At 43.9% G+C, this 16624-nt stretch overlaps 1 long non-coding RNA gene across 1 annotated transcript; it reads left to right on the forward strand.

Moving 5' to 3' along the window:
- Positions 1-1147: 1147 nt before the first annotated feature.
- On the forward strand, positions 1148-3320 carry LOC114487797 (uncharacterized). The gene is made up of 3 exons (XR_003683226.1): positions 1148-1370; positions 2272-2392; positions 3172-3320. It is a non-coding gene; the product is annotated as an uncharacterized lncRNA (long non-coding RNA).
- Positions 3321-16624: the final 13304 nt, after the last annotated feature.

Raw genomic sequence — 16624 nt, forward strand, 5'->3', positions numbered from 1 at the left:
AGTAGTTGTGGCTGGCGGGCTTAGTTGCCCTGTGGCATGTGGGATCTTAGTACCCTGACCAGGGATCGAACCTGTGTCCCCTGCATTGGAAGGTGGATTCTTTACCAATGGACCACCAGGGAAGTCCCTCCTGGAAGTCTTATATGTCCTCACATAAAAATGTCATTTGTCATCAAAATTGAGGCTCACACTAAAGGGACTGAACCGGAGTATTAGGGAAATGCTCTAGTTGACTTTCATACAAAGGCAACAACAACAGAATCTGTAAAGATTATGGCATGTGTAGATAAAGTCCATTCTGCTTTTGCAAAAATGAACCACTTGCTGTCAGACTTTTGCCATCTTGATGTCTTTGTAACATGACAACAGTCTGCTCCCAAATCAGAGAAATTAAGATGGGTAAACAATAGCTGTAAATTAAACAGTTGGGGCTACGGGAAACCCAATACAGCTGCTTGGCTCTTCCTGGCTCCCTGGCAACCCCCTTTTTGTTTGATGGGTTAAAACCTTCCCTTGCTGCAAAGCTGACATCCTCCCAAGGACAAAGAAACTGTTAGAAAATGTATTTTCCATGTGGGGTATGCTTTCCACAGTGTCCAGTGATCAAGGCACCCACTTCACTGGGCAAATCATAGGAGTTTTCTTTTTACCTTTTATTTTTAAAAATAAAATTTTTTTATTTTTTGACCATGCCACATGGCATGCGGGATCTTAGTTCCCCAACTGGGCATCAAACCCGTGCCCCCTGCAGTGGAAGCACAGAGCCCTAACCACTGGACCTCTAGGGAATTCCCAATCATAGGAATCTTAAAAAAAACCTTACAAACTTCTTAAAATTATTACTGTCACTATCATCCTCAGTCACCAGGCATGGTCAACAAAACTAAGGGAAAAACTAAACTCAAGCAGAACAAAAATCAACTACATGGGATTTGACTAATTGGTAAATATGATTATGATTTTTGTGACTTTTTATCTGAAATATTAGTGGCTTTTAATCTTTGTTTTCCAGATATAAGGGAACTTTTCCCCTTAAGCTAAGTATGGCTTACAGCAGTTTGGTAAATTATACCTTTATAAGCAGAACTGAAGCATTTATTTTTTCTTTCTATCTGATCCCTCCAGAATTTGGAAACTCTTAGGTTCTCAGCAGCCTTTCCAAGTGAATAAGGAAGGCCACTTCCTGGCAGATGCAAGAACTTCAAGATATTTTGGACCCCCGAGAAGGGAGGAATCCACTTAAACCTGTAGTTATTGCAGGTGGAATCTGATGGCCAAGTGCTTGGCATGGATTTCCTGGCCTTGAGATGCCTTTAAAAAGTTCCAGCAAAGACAAGTTTAAGAGAGGCTATATGATCAATTACACTTAGGTAAATAATCATGCCAAGTTTATTGAAACCAGACTTATTTTGCAAACAAATTAATCTTAACTTGACTACATTTGGTATAAATGAGGATAATTTAGAAAGAAAAATTATGGTTCAATAATATACCTTTATGGATATTGAGGTTTTGTATATACTTCCTACATCTAAGATAATCTCTTTGTTGCTATGTTACATTATTGTAAAGTTTAATTAAATTATTAAAAGGATATTCTAAGATTGTTTCTTTTTTTTCTTTTTGTAAAATTATTTATTTATTTATTTATTTATGGCTGCATTGGGTCTTACTTGTGGTATGTGGGATCTTTCACTGTGGCGCGTGAGCTTCTCTCTAGTTGTGGCACAGGCTCCATAGTGCTGGGGCTCAGTAGTTGCGGTGCATGGGCTCTCTAGTTGTGGCATTCAGGCTCCAGAGCACGCAGGCTCAGTAGTTGCAGTGCACAGGCTCTCTAGTTGTGGCATTCGGACTTCAGAGTGCATGGGCTCAGTTGTGGCGCACAGGCTCTCTGGTTGTGGCGTACAGGGTCCAGAGTGTGTGGGCTCAGTAGTTGCAGCATGAGGGCTTATTTGCCCCGCAGCATGTGGGATCTTAGTTCCCTGACCATGGATTGAACCCGTGTCCCCTGCACTGGAAGGTGGATTCTTAACACTGGACCACCAGGAAAGCCCCTAAGATTGTTTCTGAAGCTGATCATAGTAAACTTTGTTTGGATGAAGATCAGATGCTCCATGTCCTGCAGCCAGGGGATTACGCATACCGGAAAAGATATCATTTAAAGGTCTCCCTCCAACTTATTTGGAAGGACGCTTATCAGGTATACTTAAGTAGCTCACACACAGTGAAAATGAAGGGAATTTACTCTTAAATTCATATTTCCCACTTAAGAAGGCCTTCTGTACTGGACTCGTCTATACAAAGGATTGCTGACTTAAACAACACCCACACCAGGACAAGAAGAATACAACATCGGTGGTAGACTGCTGACCGAAGAATCCGAACCAGGCTTGTAAGACTCATCCTACTAATTCAATTGTACTGTTTACCAAATGTTTGTCTCCCTATCAAAATTGAAAATTATTGTTTTACTTCTAGCTATACTTTTGCCCCAATATTCAGGATGGAAAGAAAATTCTTTAGTAAAGTTGTCACAGAGTATAGCTACTGGGGTAATCTAACCAATTGTTGGATCTGTCATCAAATTCCCCAGTCAATACAAGATCAATATAGGTCCCTCATAATTCCTGTCACCAACTTTTAAGATGTTCCTAACATTACCATTTACCTAGACCTACCTCCCTCTGGCCTAACCTTTCAGGTTCAAATTCTTCAACATATTAATGTGTCCATCCCTTGTCTGATACTGTCCTCAATCCTTAGAGACTGGACACAACTTGCCCTAGGACCCCTTCACTCCATCCCTTACTTAATAAACAAATGTCTTAAAGAGAAAAAAATAAGTAAATTATGCCCATAACTCCCTTATGTCAAATACCATATTGATGGCTTTTGGAAAGCCTGCAAGAGAAATGACCCATGGTTTAATACCCTGTTAACAAAAACTTCCAGTTAATGAGGTTATCAATGAGAGCACTCTAGGAGGGATCACTTGTGCCCCTCCAGGTTTTGTCTCATAAGTGGTATTGGAATTGACCCACCTTCCCAAGGATGGGCACATAAATGTCTTAATAGCTGGCAGATAGGAGGTTTTTGCTTATTGGGACATTACGTTACCCCACTGTCTATACACAAGGAAACAGATGAACTTCTTTTCTCTTCCCATTACAGAGTCAAGAGATCCACGTTAGCAGGATACCAAGATACCACGTGGCAAAATCTTTTGGGAATCTTAATTCCTAGTGCAGGACTATATGTAATCAGAAATCTATCAGCCACCATTGATCAAATAGCCAGAGACTGCAAAAAGCACTGCTGCACAAAAGACATCCCTAAACTCCTTAGCCCACATAGCATTAGATGACAGAGTTGCCTTAGATTTTCTACTGGCTGACCAAGGAGGTATTTGTGTTATTGCTCATACCACTTGTTGCACTTATACTGATACCTCTGGAGAAGTAGAGACATACCTAGAAAAGATTTCCCAAAAGGCAAAATGGTTATAAGATGTAAGAAAAACTGGCCTTTTAAATGATCTATCTAGTTGGCTCCCCTTAGGAACAGATAATTTTTCCACTTTGCTTTATAGACAATTATCTGAATCATTGTCATAGTATGTATTATGGTTCTTTTCCTAGCTATCAAGCTATTCATGACATGTATCACTGCTTTCTTTAAGCCTACTGCTAAAAGCACGTGTACAATGTTTGTATGACAATTTGATATAATTGATAAATTTGATAGCCTATAAAATGTTTCCCCATCAGCATTTACCTCTATTCTGTTCACTATGTCTGCTTAGTTTCTCCCCAATGTAGATAACTAGGGAAATCTCTATACATATATAAACAAACAAACAAAAAAGGAGGCCTAGCACTGAGGGACACGATGGACCCAGGGCAGGCAGCAACCGCCCTGGAATTGAGGGACAAATATTTTGATTATCGGTGCTTTCTATCAAAAGATTTACGATCAAAAGGGGGAAATAATGGAAGAAATTTTCACATATAGAGGTATGGGGAAGTCATTCTGGCTTATAGATGATTTAAGTTGAATTTTATGCTAACTAATGCAGACTGTTTGTGGCCTATCAAACATATATTATGCACCTGCTTTACTCATCAAAGAAAAGGGGACATTGACCAGAAGTAAAGAATATCCATGTTAAAAAAAAAAAATTAAAAAATAAAAAAAAAAGAATATCCATGTTAAGAATAAAGTTCCTGGGACACCAATGCTGGTACTCTTCTGATGATAAGACTCCCTTCCCAGGTGCTAAGGCCATACTGACTTGCTGTGTACATGTTGATCTGTTTTTTTTTTTTTTTCCTGGAAACCTTGAAGGAATGTATCCCTGACTTGTTTGATGTTCTTTGTTCTGACAAGATATAAAACTGTGCTGAAAACCATGCTTCTCCAGAGCAGTTCCTCAGAGTTATCTGAGAGGCTGTCTCCTGGTTGGCTCAAATACAACTCTTTTATATTCCTATTATAGTTTGGTTATTGATTATTTGTGTTGGCAATTCTTTTTATCAGACAAATTGTGCTGCTTTTTTTTGAACCAGCTGAATGATCTATCTATCTTCAGTGAATAAGTTAAATAACATCTTTAACATGCATTCACTTTTATACCAATATGAGTCATGGTTTTACCGTTTTTTGGTTTTGTTTTGTTTTTTAATTAATTTATTTTATTTTGTTTATTTTGGGCTGCATTGGATCTTTGTTGCTGCGCGCGGGCTTTCTCTAGTTGCGGCGAGCGGCAGCTGCTCTTCGTTACAGTGTGCAGGCTTCTCACTGCAGTGGCTTCTCTTCTCGCAGAGCACTGGCTCTAGGCGCCCAGGCTTCAGGAGTTGTGGCCCACGGGCTTAGTTGCTCCGCGGCATGTGGGATCTTCCCAGACCAGGGCTCGAACCCGTGTCCCCTGCATTGGCAGGTGGATTCTTAACCACTGTGCCACCAGGGAAGCCCCAGTTTTACCGTCTTTGGTGAACATTCTCTTAGTATTTCAAAATTTTAATGCAAACAAATACATGTTTGACATAATTATAGTCATAGACTTTATAAAATTATTTTTCACTTACTACTGTTAGGTAAAAAACTCTTTTATACTGCTGTAAAACTTCATAATGATTGGTTTTTTTTCTTTTTTTGGTTGTTGTTACATAAGTGATTCTACCACAGTTTACTTCCCCATTCTCTAACCATTGAATATTTAGGTTATGCATTAAACAAACTTTATTTATTTATTTATATTCTTTTTTGGCTGTGCTGTGCAGCATGTGGGATCTTAGTTCCCTGACCAGGGGTTGAACCCATGCCCCTGCAAGTGGAAGCACAGAGTCCTAGCCACTGGAATGCCAGGGAATTCCCTAAACAACTTTTAAAAAGCAAAGATTCTGCATCTATTTAACTGCTTTGTAATTCTTGAATTTGACTATCATTACTATTTTTACCCTATAAAATGATAGCAATGTGTAAGTGAGAGGAATCCATACTATATACCCATGTCACACACATAAATATTGTTTGGCCCACCAAAAAGAAGTGTTGGTGGGAAATGAGTGTTCCAAGCACTTTGAAGAAAAATAAAAAGGCAACTTTGCAGAGGATCCTTTGCTACATGCAGTGCACTTATAAATGCATGTGTCTGGGTGTCTCCCATGGCACCCAGCAAACTGCCTTGCACATAGAAATTGTTCAAGTAATGTGCCTGTTATTTCAGCTGCAGTCAGGGCACTTTCTATGGAACTTGTTTCTAAGAGCATCTATGCCAAGAAAAGGGTGCCCTAAAAACAACCATGAATAGCTCCTTTCAAGGAAAGCTGTTTTCCCCAGAAGGCAGAGGGAAGATGAAGAAGGACAAGATAAAAACAGAAGCCTGGAGAGCTTCCCTGGTGGTGCATTGGTTAAGAATCTGCCTGCCAACGCAGGGGACATGGTTCAAGCCCTGGTCCAGGAAGATCCCACATGCCGTGGAGCAAGCCCGAGCACCACAACTACTGAGCCTGCGCTCTAGAGCCCACGAGCCACAACTACTGAAGCCCACGCAACTAGAGCCCGTGCTCTGCAACAGGAGAAGCCACCGCGATGAGAAGCCTGTGCACCGCAACGAAGAGCAGCTCCTGCTCGCGGCAACTAGAGAAAGCCTGCGCAGCAACAAAGGCCCAACGCAGCCAAAAATAAATAAAATAAATAAATTTAAAAACAAAACAAAAAAACCAAAGAAAACCCAGAAGCCTGGAAGCTCCATTGCCCTCGTCAAGTAACCTCATTCCCAGGGGCTCTCTCAGCCCCACCAGATACATACCAAAATGGGAGACGTCAAAAGAGGTGCTGGACAGCAACTTCTGTTTCTATTTCACCAATAACAATACTAAGAATGTGTGAAGGAAGGAGCAGTTCTCTATGAAACCCTGCATGGCCTTGGCCAAGCCACCATATTTTTCTGGGCCTCACTTTCCTCATCTGAAAACAAGAGAAATACCAGGGTCTTTAAGATCTCTTCTGATTTAACAAGACTTCTGATTCTGTGATTGGACACAGTTCTATAACATTCCCTAATACACTGCAGCATTTCAACTCCCTACTTCATCCCTGGTACATATACCAGGACTTTCTTTTGACTGGCACAGGAAGAGAGGGCTTCTAGGTGGGCGGGACCTTGGTTCAGGGGAGCAAAAGCAGGACTTTCTCTTTTTTCATTAATTACTTAAAGGAAGCATCTCAAACTGAGAAACAGAGTGTGTCAACTATAGAGTAAACAACCTTCTGAGGGTTTTGTTATTGTCTTACTATTTATTTAGTCAGGTGGGTGCCTTAGGAACAAAAAGTGAAAACAAAAGTTTCAGACCTGTATTTTTTCACACACTCTTTCCTCTGAGTTGGAGCTCAGAGGAGGGGACATAGTTCACATTTTGCAACGACTGGAAGGACCCTCCAACACACTGCTTCAACCTTCACACCCAGGCTCAGAAAACCCCTCAGTTATTTGTCATGTGGATTTTTCTGTTTCTGGTTTGTCTGCTACAAATCGTGGATGCTCTCTGATTTCCTGGCTGTCACTTTCTGGCCCTGGAGAGGATGCCCAATGGGGTCGAAGCCTGCTTTGTTCTATAGTGGGGGCAGCTCTACTATTCACCCTGTGTTTGTTCTTGTCATCACCCCTGAAAGGACACCAGTGCCAGGCTCTGGCCTATTAGCTCCCACTGCAGCCAACCTTCTCATAAATAACCCGTTGTCAGGGATTTTAATGGAAGCCCTCTGGAAGCTGTAAATCTTTGCAACTCCCTCCTGCATCCTCTCCCTCATTTCCATCACAATATCACTCCACAGGAACCAGAGACCAAAGTGTGAGCTTGCCAGAGCAGATTGGTTGGACACTGGGGAAAGAAAGAGGCAGGATGGGGGAGGGGAACCAAGCTGGGACAGTTGGTTTTAGGGAAGCATCTGCTGAGTGACCAGTCGATGATGGTCACCTGGGTCCCCAAGGCCCTGGAGGGGGGAAGGGCAAGATGACCTAGGGCCACCTGGAGGGAAGAGGGAAAAGGGAAGAGGGAAGAGGACAGGACAGCAGAGAGTTTTCTGGAAGAGCAGCAGATGGGCCCTACAGTGTGAATTTAAGTACCACGTAGCGGGATTTCAGTGTCTGCTTCGGGTTAAGCTATGTCTTTGCCTCTATCCTCCTGCCTGGGCAGATCAGCAGGTAAAGGGGCGGTGTCCTGTGTTGGCAGGAAATCTTTTCCTCTACCAATTTATGTCTGAAAGGTAACAGTTTATATGCATACGAGAGCAGTCAAGAGTGAGTAACTCCCCCAATAGCTAGGAATTAAGGTTTATACATCAGTTTAATAAGTGTGTGTGGGGGGGTGTTCAAGGCTTCAAAGGATGGAAGGCTCTGATGAAACTTATTTAGACAGTTTTTTTGGAATATCCGTGTATCCCGGGATGGTGCCTCCCTGACTGGAGGTCTCCCTGGAGGGGTGGGGGTGTTTCTGGGTTGTAACTGCTGGCTCTTTTAAACCTCTGCATTATTCAGATAAGCGAAGTTCAGATAAGATTTCTTTCTGCATCTGCTGTAGCTCAAATGTTTCCACCTTAAAGTAAAAACCATCCTGAAGGGTTTTTTTAGTCCCTTCACCTGCTGTTTCTCCAATATCCTATCACAGCATAGCATGAAGTCCTGGGCATAGTCACTGACCAGAATGTTCCCAATGAATCTGCTAAAAGCTTACATGCTCTAAGAAACACTCCTGGACTAACTACCAACATGCTTCACATCAGAGATGTGGATTTTGCCTCTTCCCTTAGTTGTTTCGTCTACAGGTTTTCTGAGATGGCCTTGTTTCTCCTTTTTACATGTCTCCCCTCAACTGCTGGAAAAGAGCTCTACCCTCAGTAGAGAGTAATGATCCAAATCTTACATAAATCTTACTCCTTGGGACTAAATGATTTTTTTTTACAGGAGCAGTTACATTTCAGTGGCATCAAGTTAAGCATCTGGAAGAATTTCAAGAATGAAGAGGGATGGACACAGGCAGCAAGACTCCTTGGCTCAATCCATAAGGGAGTTTCTCCAAATCAATATGGTTCAAGACCTTAACATCTATCCTTTGTTCAATCTTTCACCAATCCTGAATCAACCCAGGCAGAAACATCCCTACTGGCTGCCAATCCTTTGCAGGCAGGACTCTGAGTTTAGACAGGTGGAAACGTTAGGAAACCACAATTATTTAAATCCAGTCACTACTCTGATTCTCCACCTGAGGACAGTCAAGGTGTTGCTTCGAGAAGCCAAGACCCCTGTACCCTGGATGGCCCTCTCTTATTGGCCAGTTCAGTGCAAGGGCCAGGACCCCCCCACACAATGAGGAGATGTCATGATTTAATAAGCCTGAGCTGTTCATCACAGGTTTGTGATATCCATTTTACTGCTAAAGAAGCGAGGCCTCAGGTCACGTCAGCTGCCTGAGGTTACACAAGCAACCTGAGATCTTGACTTAGGTATCAATCCAGTGCTCTCCGCAAGGCGCCTCCTGCTCCCGATTTTGGCTTTTTATCCTCCGCAGAGGCCCGAACGGCAAAGCGCCCCTAGCTCGGCGACACCCGCGCCGCCTGAGCTCGGGAGGTAGACTTGCTGATCTGCGCCAGCCCGGACGTTCCAGCCGCGCCTGCGCACGACGCCCCGACGGCCCGGGCCCGGACGGACGCGGGAGCGGGGGCGGGGCGGACCGGGGAGGGCGGGGACCTGCGTAGGGTGAGCGGTAGTCGTGCCTCGCGCGCCGGGAGCGCGGCCCGGCGTCCCCGCGTCCTTGGCGTCTCCCGGGACGACCTCGGGCGCTTCCTTCTCCGAGCGGTTAATTGGGGAGCGGGAGGGGTGCGCATGTCAGCCTACCGCAGGGGCCAGTCGAAGGCCTGGAAAGCCCTATATGCAAATAGGAGGGTCGGGCGGACCCCAAATTAGGAGGGGCGCAGGTTGGGGTTACGGGTTGTCTGGCAGCCAATGGGAGCGTGTCTCCTTAATCCTTCGAGCAGGGGACCCACAAGTGTGGTTGCGAGCGGTACGGGCGTCAGAGCGAGGGCGAGACGGGAGAGTAAAAATCGCGGGTAAGAGCGCCCCAAAGCTCGGTGCTGTCCCCAGGCCGCGGCTTCCGAAAACCAGGTTCTACATGTCCCCCTTGTCCCCCACGGTGCCCAGTTCCTCAGGGCTACCCCCTCTGCCCTCCCTGGTGGCGTTCTACCAGGTGGCAAAGGCCGTCCGCACCCGCTTCCTCTCGGCTCCATAGCCCACCGCTTCTCAGCAGGTCTAGGTATTGCTCACCCTCTTCCACGCCCCATACTGAGTTCACTGCTAAAATATTCTCACACCCTTTTCTCATCCTCAAGACCCCCATGCCAGGACCTTTCTCACACACCGACCCTTCTTTTCCCAGCTCCTTACTCCCCTCCTGTCCTAGCTTTTCTCACGAACCCGGGTCGCCCTTTGTGTGCACCCTCACTTCCTGACCTCCCTCGATTTCCCAAACCCGGTGCCCCCAGGGAGCTGTCCCTTAGATACAAGAGATCCCTGGGAATCGCACAACTCTCTCCACCTCCCCCTTCCCCATCTTTGGATCCTTCTCTTGATAACCTTTCTTCCTTTGTCTGGAGAATCCCTACAGTAAGACACTGCTGTTTTTCTTGGCAGCACAGCCCTCTGCAAGTAACCTACCCCCTTTCCAGCCTCTTTTTCTTTCATTTCCAGATGTTATTTCTCACCCTCCTGAAGGAAAACTCTTCTAGGCTTGAGAAAAGTTCTTTGAGATATGAACCCTAGGGAAAAATGTAACTTCCATTTGGGGATGACGCGGGAAGGGAGCTAACAGTTTACTAAGCACTAGTATGTGCCAGGCACTTAAATAAGTTATTTATTGTATACACCAATGCCACCATTGTATTTTCATTTTACAATATAGCCCTTATTTTGAACCAAACACTGCTTTAAGAGCTTTAGAAATATTAACTCATTTAATCTTTAAAGCAACCCCATGAGATGAATATTATTATCTTCACTTTACTTATGAGGGAACTGAGGTACAAAGAAACTTAGTTACTCACCCACAGTCGCCCTTGTAGTAAGTGGTAGAGATGGGATTTAGATCCAGAACCATTTGTCTTTGTTAGTTATGCACTGCGTTTTGTGGAGAAAATGACTGTGCATGAGCCTGCTCTGAAAATTGCATCTTCCAGTCTTGCAGAATTCCTCAGTTTGTAGCAGAATAAAAGGTGGCATCTGAGTCAGCAAGATTCTTATTGTTCCCAGGGAATGTGGCCAGTCCTTCTCAGCACTTACTGGCAAAGCCCTTGAGTACTTGAGTGCCCCCTCCCCTCCCTAGTTAGTCCAAGTTTTGCTAAGGATCCCGTCCGGCCCTGTGCTGAAATTCAAAGGGTGGCTAGAATGAAAAGCCAAAGACCATAGAAGGCATCTTATTTTATCCTGCCTGCTTCAAAGCTCAACGCACTTTTCTGGATATGAAGCTTTTATCTTCTTGGTGATTCTGTAATGATGGAGAAGACAGGGAATGAGGGAGGAGATAAGTACTGGCTTCTTATGACATACTATGTCAAAGAGGCAAAGCTGAAAGCAAGATCCAGGGGTCCTACCTCCACGTCTTTTTTTTTTTCGCCTATCTACTTCGACCTCTTCCAAGGGCTACCCACTGAAAGCCTTCAGAGGATGCTTCTAGGAGGGGAATGAGGACCAAAAGATGAAAAGGGGAGGGGAGTGCAGGAAAGCCTATTATTTGGGAGAAGAGAAGGAAAGTCACAGGCAGACACAGTAGGAAGAACTCTTCAGTGCCGTATGAATTCCTACAGACTGAAAGAAAAGTCTAGGCTGTGAAGGTCAGGGTAAAAAAACTTGGCTAAAACTTGAAACACTTAATTACCAAATGATTCTTTCCTCCCATTTACAGAACACCCATATTAATTCAGCCTTGCAAAGGAAAGCACTGAACATTTCCCACCCTTCTGCAATACCTTTAGAGCCAAGAAGAGTAGTCAACATGAATAGTCCTTCAGAAGTGGACACGAGTCCCTCCAAGTAACCTGCAAAGTGTTTGTTTGCATGGAGCCATCCCAGTGCTCATCCCCTCCCCCTGGTGGCCAATGTAGGTCATTTTCATGCTGCCTAACCCGGCTTTAGCCGGCAGCCTCTGACTTGGAAGATCCCAAGATCAAATCCCATACCAAAATGGAAGGAAGCATCAGGGTTTCTTCACTGTCTTAACTCTCCTACTTGGGAAGGTGAATTGAATGTGTCTTGTGTCATCAAGAAAAACTGAAGATGGTATTTTCTGTTTGCTACATATATTTGTACAAGATAGTGTTCTTTTTTTAACTCCCCAAATCCCTTGGTCCACATTGCCTGCCCACCTACCTGGCATACTGGAAAGCTATGTAGAAGGGCAGGAAGCTGGGGCTTTGATCCTGGCTCTGCAGACTTCTCTCCGGCTTTGTGCATGTCCCCTCCAGTAGCTGGGAGGGGGGGGATTTCAAAACCTCTAAAAAGCAAACAGATTGAACCAGACACTCTCCAAGGTCCCTCCCAGCCATAATAGTCAGGACTTCCACTAGAAAATGTTCTAATTACACTCCAAATAAGAGCCCTGGTACAGCATGGATACTGGTGAAAAGAAGGGAAAGAAACAGAGTGAAAATAAATGCGAAGTAGAAACAATAGGGCTGGTCCCAGATTATGTCAAACCTGAGGAGACCTAGGCCCCTTGTTGGAAGTGGGTATTTAGAAGCACTTGGCTTTAAGGAAAACAATGTGGGACCAGCTGATTCTTAAGGGACTAAAGTCACCAAGACTGCTTCTGGGAGCTAAGAAGTCAGTTGCTTCTCTTTATGGTCACAATCATTTATAGGTGATCAACAGAGAGGAAAAGGCAGTGCGTGGAGTGTAGAGGAGAGACAGGTGGTGGGGTCAGACAGACATGGCTTCTAATCTCAGCTCTGCCTCTTAACCTCTCCATGTTTCAGCCTTCTCATCTGTAATAGAGGGAAGAGAGTATCTGTGATATGATATTATGAGGATGAGATGAGACAGTATATATATATATAAAGTGCTTTAGTATAGCTAATACCTGTTACTTGGTAAGTAGGTTGTAAATTGTATTTACTATTATAAGTGAATGAAACTAAGTGTGTTAAGTGTCTGCTATATGAAAGGATGCAAGGTCGATGCTTTAAAAAGTGTTTTTTATTTTTATTTATTTTTTAATGCTCACAGCAACATTTCTATTATATAAATGGGGAAAAAGAACCTTAGGTGAAACTAGTTCATGCATTTATTCATCCTTCCAGTCCATTCATTCAAGAAGCATAGAAACCTCTGCTATGCACCAGACACCGTGGTAGGAGCTGAGAATTTAGACATAGCCTCTTCCATCAGGGAGTTCACGGTCCAGGGCCCCACAGCTGAGAATGATAGGTAGCAATTAGTGAGCACGTACTATGTGCCAGGCACTGTTCTAAACACATTGTATTACCTCATTTAATTCCCATGGCTGGGGCAGACCATTTTACAGATGGGGAAACTAAGGCAGAGGGCTGTTATGATAAGTAAATTGCCTGAGGCCACACAACTAGGAAGTGGCCGAGCAGGGATTTAAATCCAGGCAGATAGACTCCAGAATCTTGAGTTCTTAGCCACTTCACTACAGCTGCCTCTTAGCAAGTGATTTAAAGCCACATCCCTGACTGCAGAGGCCCTTAAACTGGGATATAGATATAGTATCTCAGGATGCCAGCAGCAGCCCCCTTCCCTCTTTTGTATTCTCCTTAGCCTTGTCCTTTGAATCTGTGGCCCCACCTCTTTTGATTCCTCAAGGCGGCAAGACTGCTTCTGAACAAATTTTCAGGCAGGAGAGGAACCCCCAGGTTAGCAGGGAGTAGTTGCTGACACTGGGGAAGAGAAGTAGAGATGCGCAGGTGGAGGATGGGTAAATTCAGATGTCTGGGGTCAGGCGTGTAGCCTAAATGAGAGAGAAGTGATCTGAGGCATATGAAAATGTTCCCTCTCTCTTAATGCTACTATATGGAAGATAATAGCACAGGGGTAGCTGTCACTTGGCTCCTGAATCAGAGAGACAAGAGGGAAAGATAGGGACTGGGACAGGCTGGAAAATGGCTAAAGAGGGAGCCATTGCTCGGCTCTAGTTGATTGCTGGCGTGAAGCAATGGGGACCTGCTTTTCCAAAAAGGAATGGAAATCTAGATTTTTATGAGAAATCTACATTTCCTAGTTATTGGCAGCTGTTTTTATGAGAAATCTACATTTCCTAGTTATTGGCAGCTACTTCTATTTTACAGCTATAACAACTACCACTACCACCGTTCCCATGGCTGGGGCAGACCATTTTACAGATGGGGAAACTAAGGCAGAGGGCTGTTATGATAAGTAAATTGCCTGAGGCCACACAACTAGGAAGTGGCCGAGCAGGGATTTAAATCCAGGCAGATAGACTCCAGAATCTTGAGTTCTTAGCCACTTCACTACAGCTGCCTCTTAGCAAGTGATTTAAAGCCACATCCCTGACTGCAGAGGCCCTTAAACTGGGATATAGATATAGTATCTCAGGATGCCAGCAGCAGCCCCCTTCCCTCTTTTGTATTCTCCTTAGCCTTGTCCTTTGAATCTGTGGCCCCACCTCTTTTGATTCCTCAAGGCGGCAAGACTGCTTCTGAACAAATTTTCAGGCAGGAGAGGAACCCCCAGGTTAGCAGGGAGTAGTTGCTGACACTGGGGAAGAGAAGTAGAGATGCGCAGGTGGAGGATGGGTAAATTCAGATGTCTGGGGTCAGGCGTGTAGCCTAAATGAGAGAGAAGTGATCTGAGGCATATGAAAATGTTCCCTCTCTCTTAATGCTACTATATGGAAGATAATAGCACAGGGGTAGCTGTCACTTGGCTCCTGAATCAGAGAGACAAGAGGGAAAGATAGGGACTGGGACAGGCTGGAAAATGGCTAAAGAGGGAGCCATTGCTCGGCTCTAGTTGATTGCTGGCGTGAAGCAATGGGGACCTGCTTTTCCAAAAAGGAATGGAAATCTAGATTTTTATGAGAAATCTACATTTCCTAGTTATTGGCAGCTGTTTTATGAGAAATCTACATTTCCTAGTTATTGGCAGCTGTTTTTATGAGAAATCTACATTTCCTAGTTATTGGCAGCTGTTTTTATGAGAAATCTACATTTCCTAGTTATTGGCAGCTGTTTTTATGAGAAATCTACATTTCCTAGTTATTGGCAGCTGTTTTTATGAGAAATCTACATTTCCTAGTTATTGGCAGCTGTTTTTATGAGAAATCTACATTTCCTAGTTATTGGCAGCTGTTTTATGAGAAATCTACATTTCCTAGTTATTGGCAGCTGTTTTTATGAGAAATCTACATTTCCTAGTTATTGGCAGCTACTTCTATTTTACAGCTATAACAACTACCACTACCACCGTGGCCCAGTAAGCATTTCTGTAGGCTAGATTCAGGATGCAAGCCCTGGTAGGCAACTTTTGAGTGAGCCGTTCTCTTTCAAGGGTTGGAGAGAAGCCAGAAGGATTTGGCCTTGGGGATGAAACAGGAAGGAGAGGGCTGGGAGAAGAGAAAGCCCCCAAAGAGAAAGCAAAAATAGTTACACGTGGCACTGACTGTTGTCTGCCGTCTTGCACCTGTCTCGGGTGCCTTCCAAGAGGCTCTCGTGTCATAGGTAGCCTAGTTTACAGGGGAAGGCGGGCAAGACTGCCATGATGAACCAGCTCCTGCAGAGTATCAATACATGGGCTCCATCCCTTCCTTGCTTACGTGCCTGAGGCCCTCTCATGCGAGAGTAAACAGAATTTGACTGTTTTTTAGTTCTTCTCTTTGAGGCAGACAAATATAAGCAGCCACGACTTGTTTTTACCACTTGGGCAAGGATTCGAAAAAGGGCAAAGACAACTCACAACTCCAGAGGCCAAATTCAGGGTCAGTTTTCTCTCCTCAAGTTAACATTAACCTTTAGGTAAAGGGAGCCACTCTTCCTCGAGGGCTTGGTAAACAGGAGCTGTTGTGGAGGCCACGGGAGGGGAGCTGGCCATTTACCTGGCAGGAAGGGAGCAGCCTAAGGTCAAGATTTCATGTACTGTAGTTCTCTTGAGCTTTGCCAAGAATGTGCCTGTTCACTAAGAAAAACTGACTCACAAGGCCCAGGTTTCATCGTTAATTGTGCTGAGCACAACCCTTTCTCCCCCTGTTCCGGTGTCACCACAGAGGGCTTGGGTGTTAAGGGACAGCCCTCTTCAGCAAGAGAGACAAGTGGCAATCCCTGGCCATTAAAAAACGCTGCTCTCCCTCTGAGAAGTGGCTACGAGCATTCAGTGAGATCGTATATGTGACAATTCTTTGGAAAGCCTAAAGAATGATGCCCATGTAAGGGTTTATTATGAAATTATTCATAGGTAGCCTCTGAGTTAGAGCCCCCTCCCCCATTCTGGTTTGAGAAAGAGGCAGAGAGAGGTGGCGGGGTGTATTAATGTTAAAAAAAAACCTGGCTGTAAGGTATAAAAGTTGTCTAGAATTAGCACGGTTGGGTACAGAGGGGAGGTGATTCCTAAGAGACTGTGTGACTCTGGTGAGCCTGCTATAATTGCACGTTGCTGGTGGTAGTCGAAATTGTTGGAATCCCTCTGGGAAATAACATGGCGATATAAATAAATAAATAAAATATCAGAGGCTACATAATTTTCATATTCATTAACTTAGTAATTCTAGTTCTGGATAAATATCTTAAGAATATAATCCTAAAGAAATACAAGCTCTTCTGTACATGAAAGTATGCATTTTAGAGCTATTTATGTAATAGCAAGATTGAAAGTAACTTACATGCCAATAATAGGGCAATGGTTGGTTAAATTCAGACACATTCCTTCAATGGGATATTATTACACAACCATTAAAAATTAGAACTATGTAAACTTTGCCACAACCAAAAGAATGGTTATGTTATGATAGTAAGTGGGCAAAAAGCAGGTACAAAATTGTTTATCTATTACGGTTACAATCATATAAGAATAATTATGCTTAGAAATTTAGAATAAAAAAGAATA

Source organism: Physeter macrocephalus, chromosome 14 (genome assembly GCF_002837175.3).
Source record: "Physeter macrocephalus isolate SW-GA chromosome 14, ASM283717v5, whole genome shotgun sequence".
NCBI lineage: Eukaryota > Metazoa > Chordata > Mammalia > Artiodactyla > Physeteridae > Physeter > Physeter macrocephalus.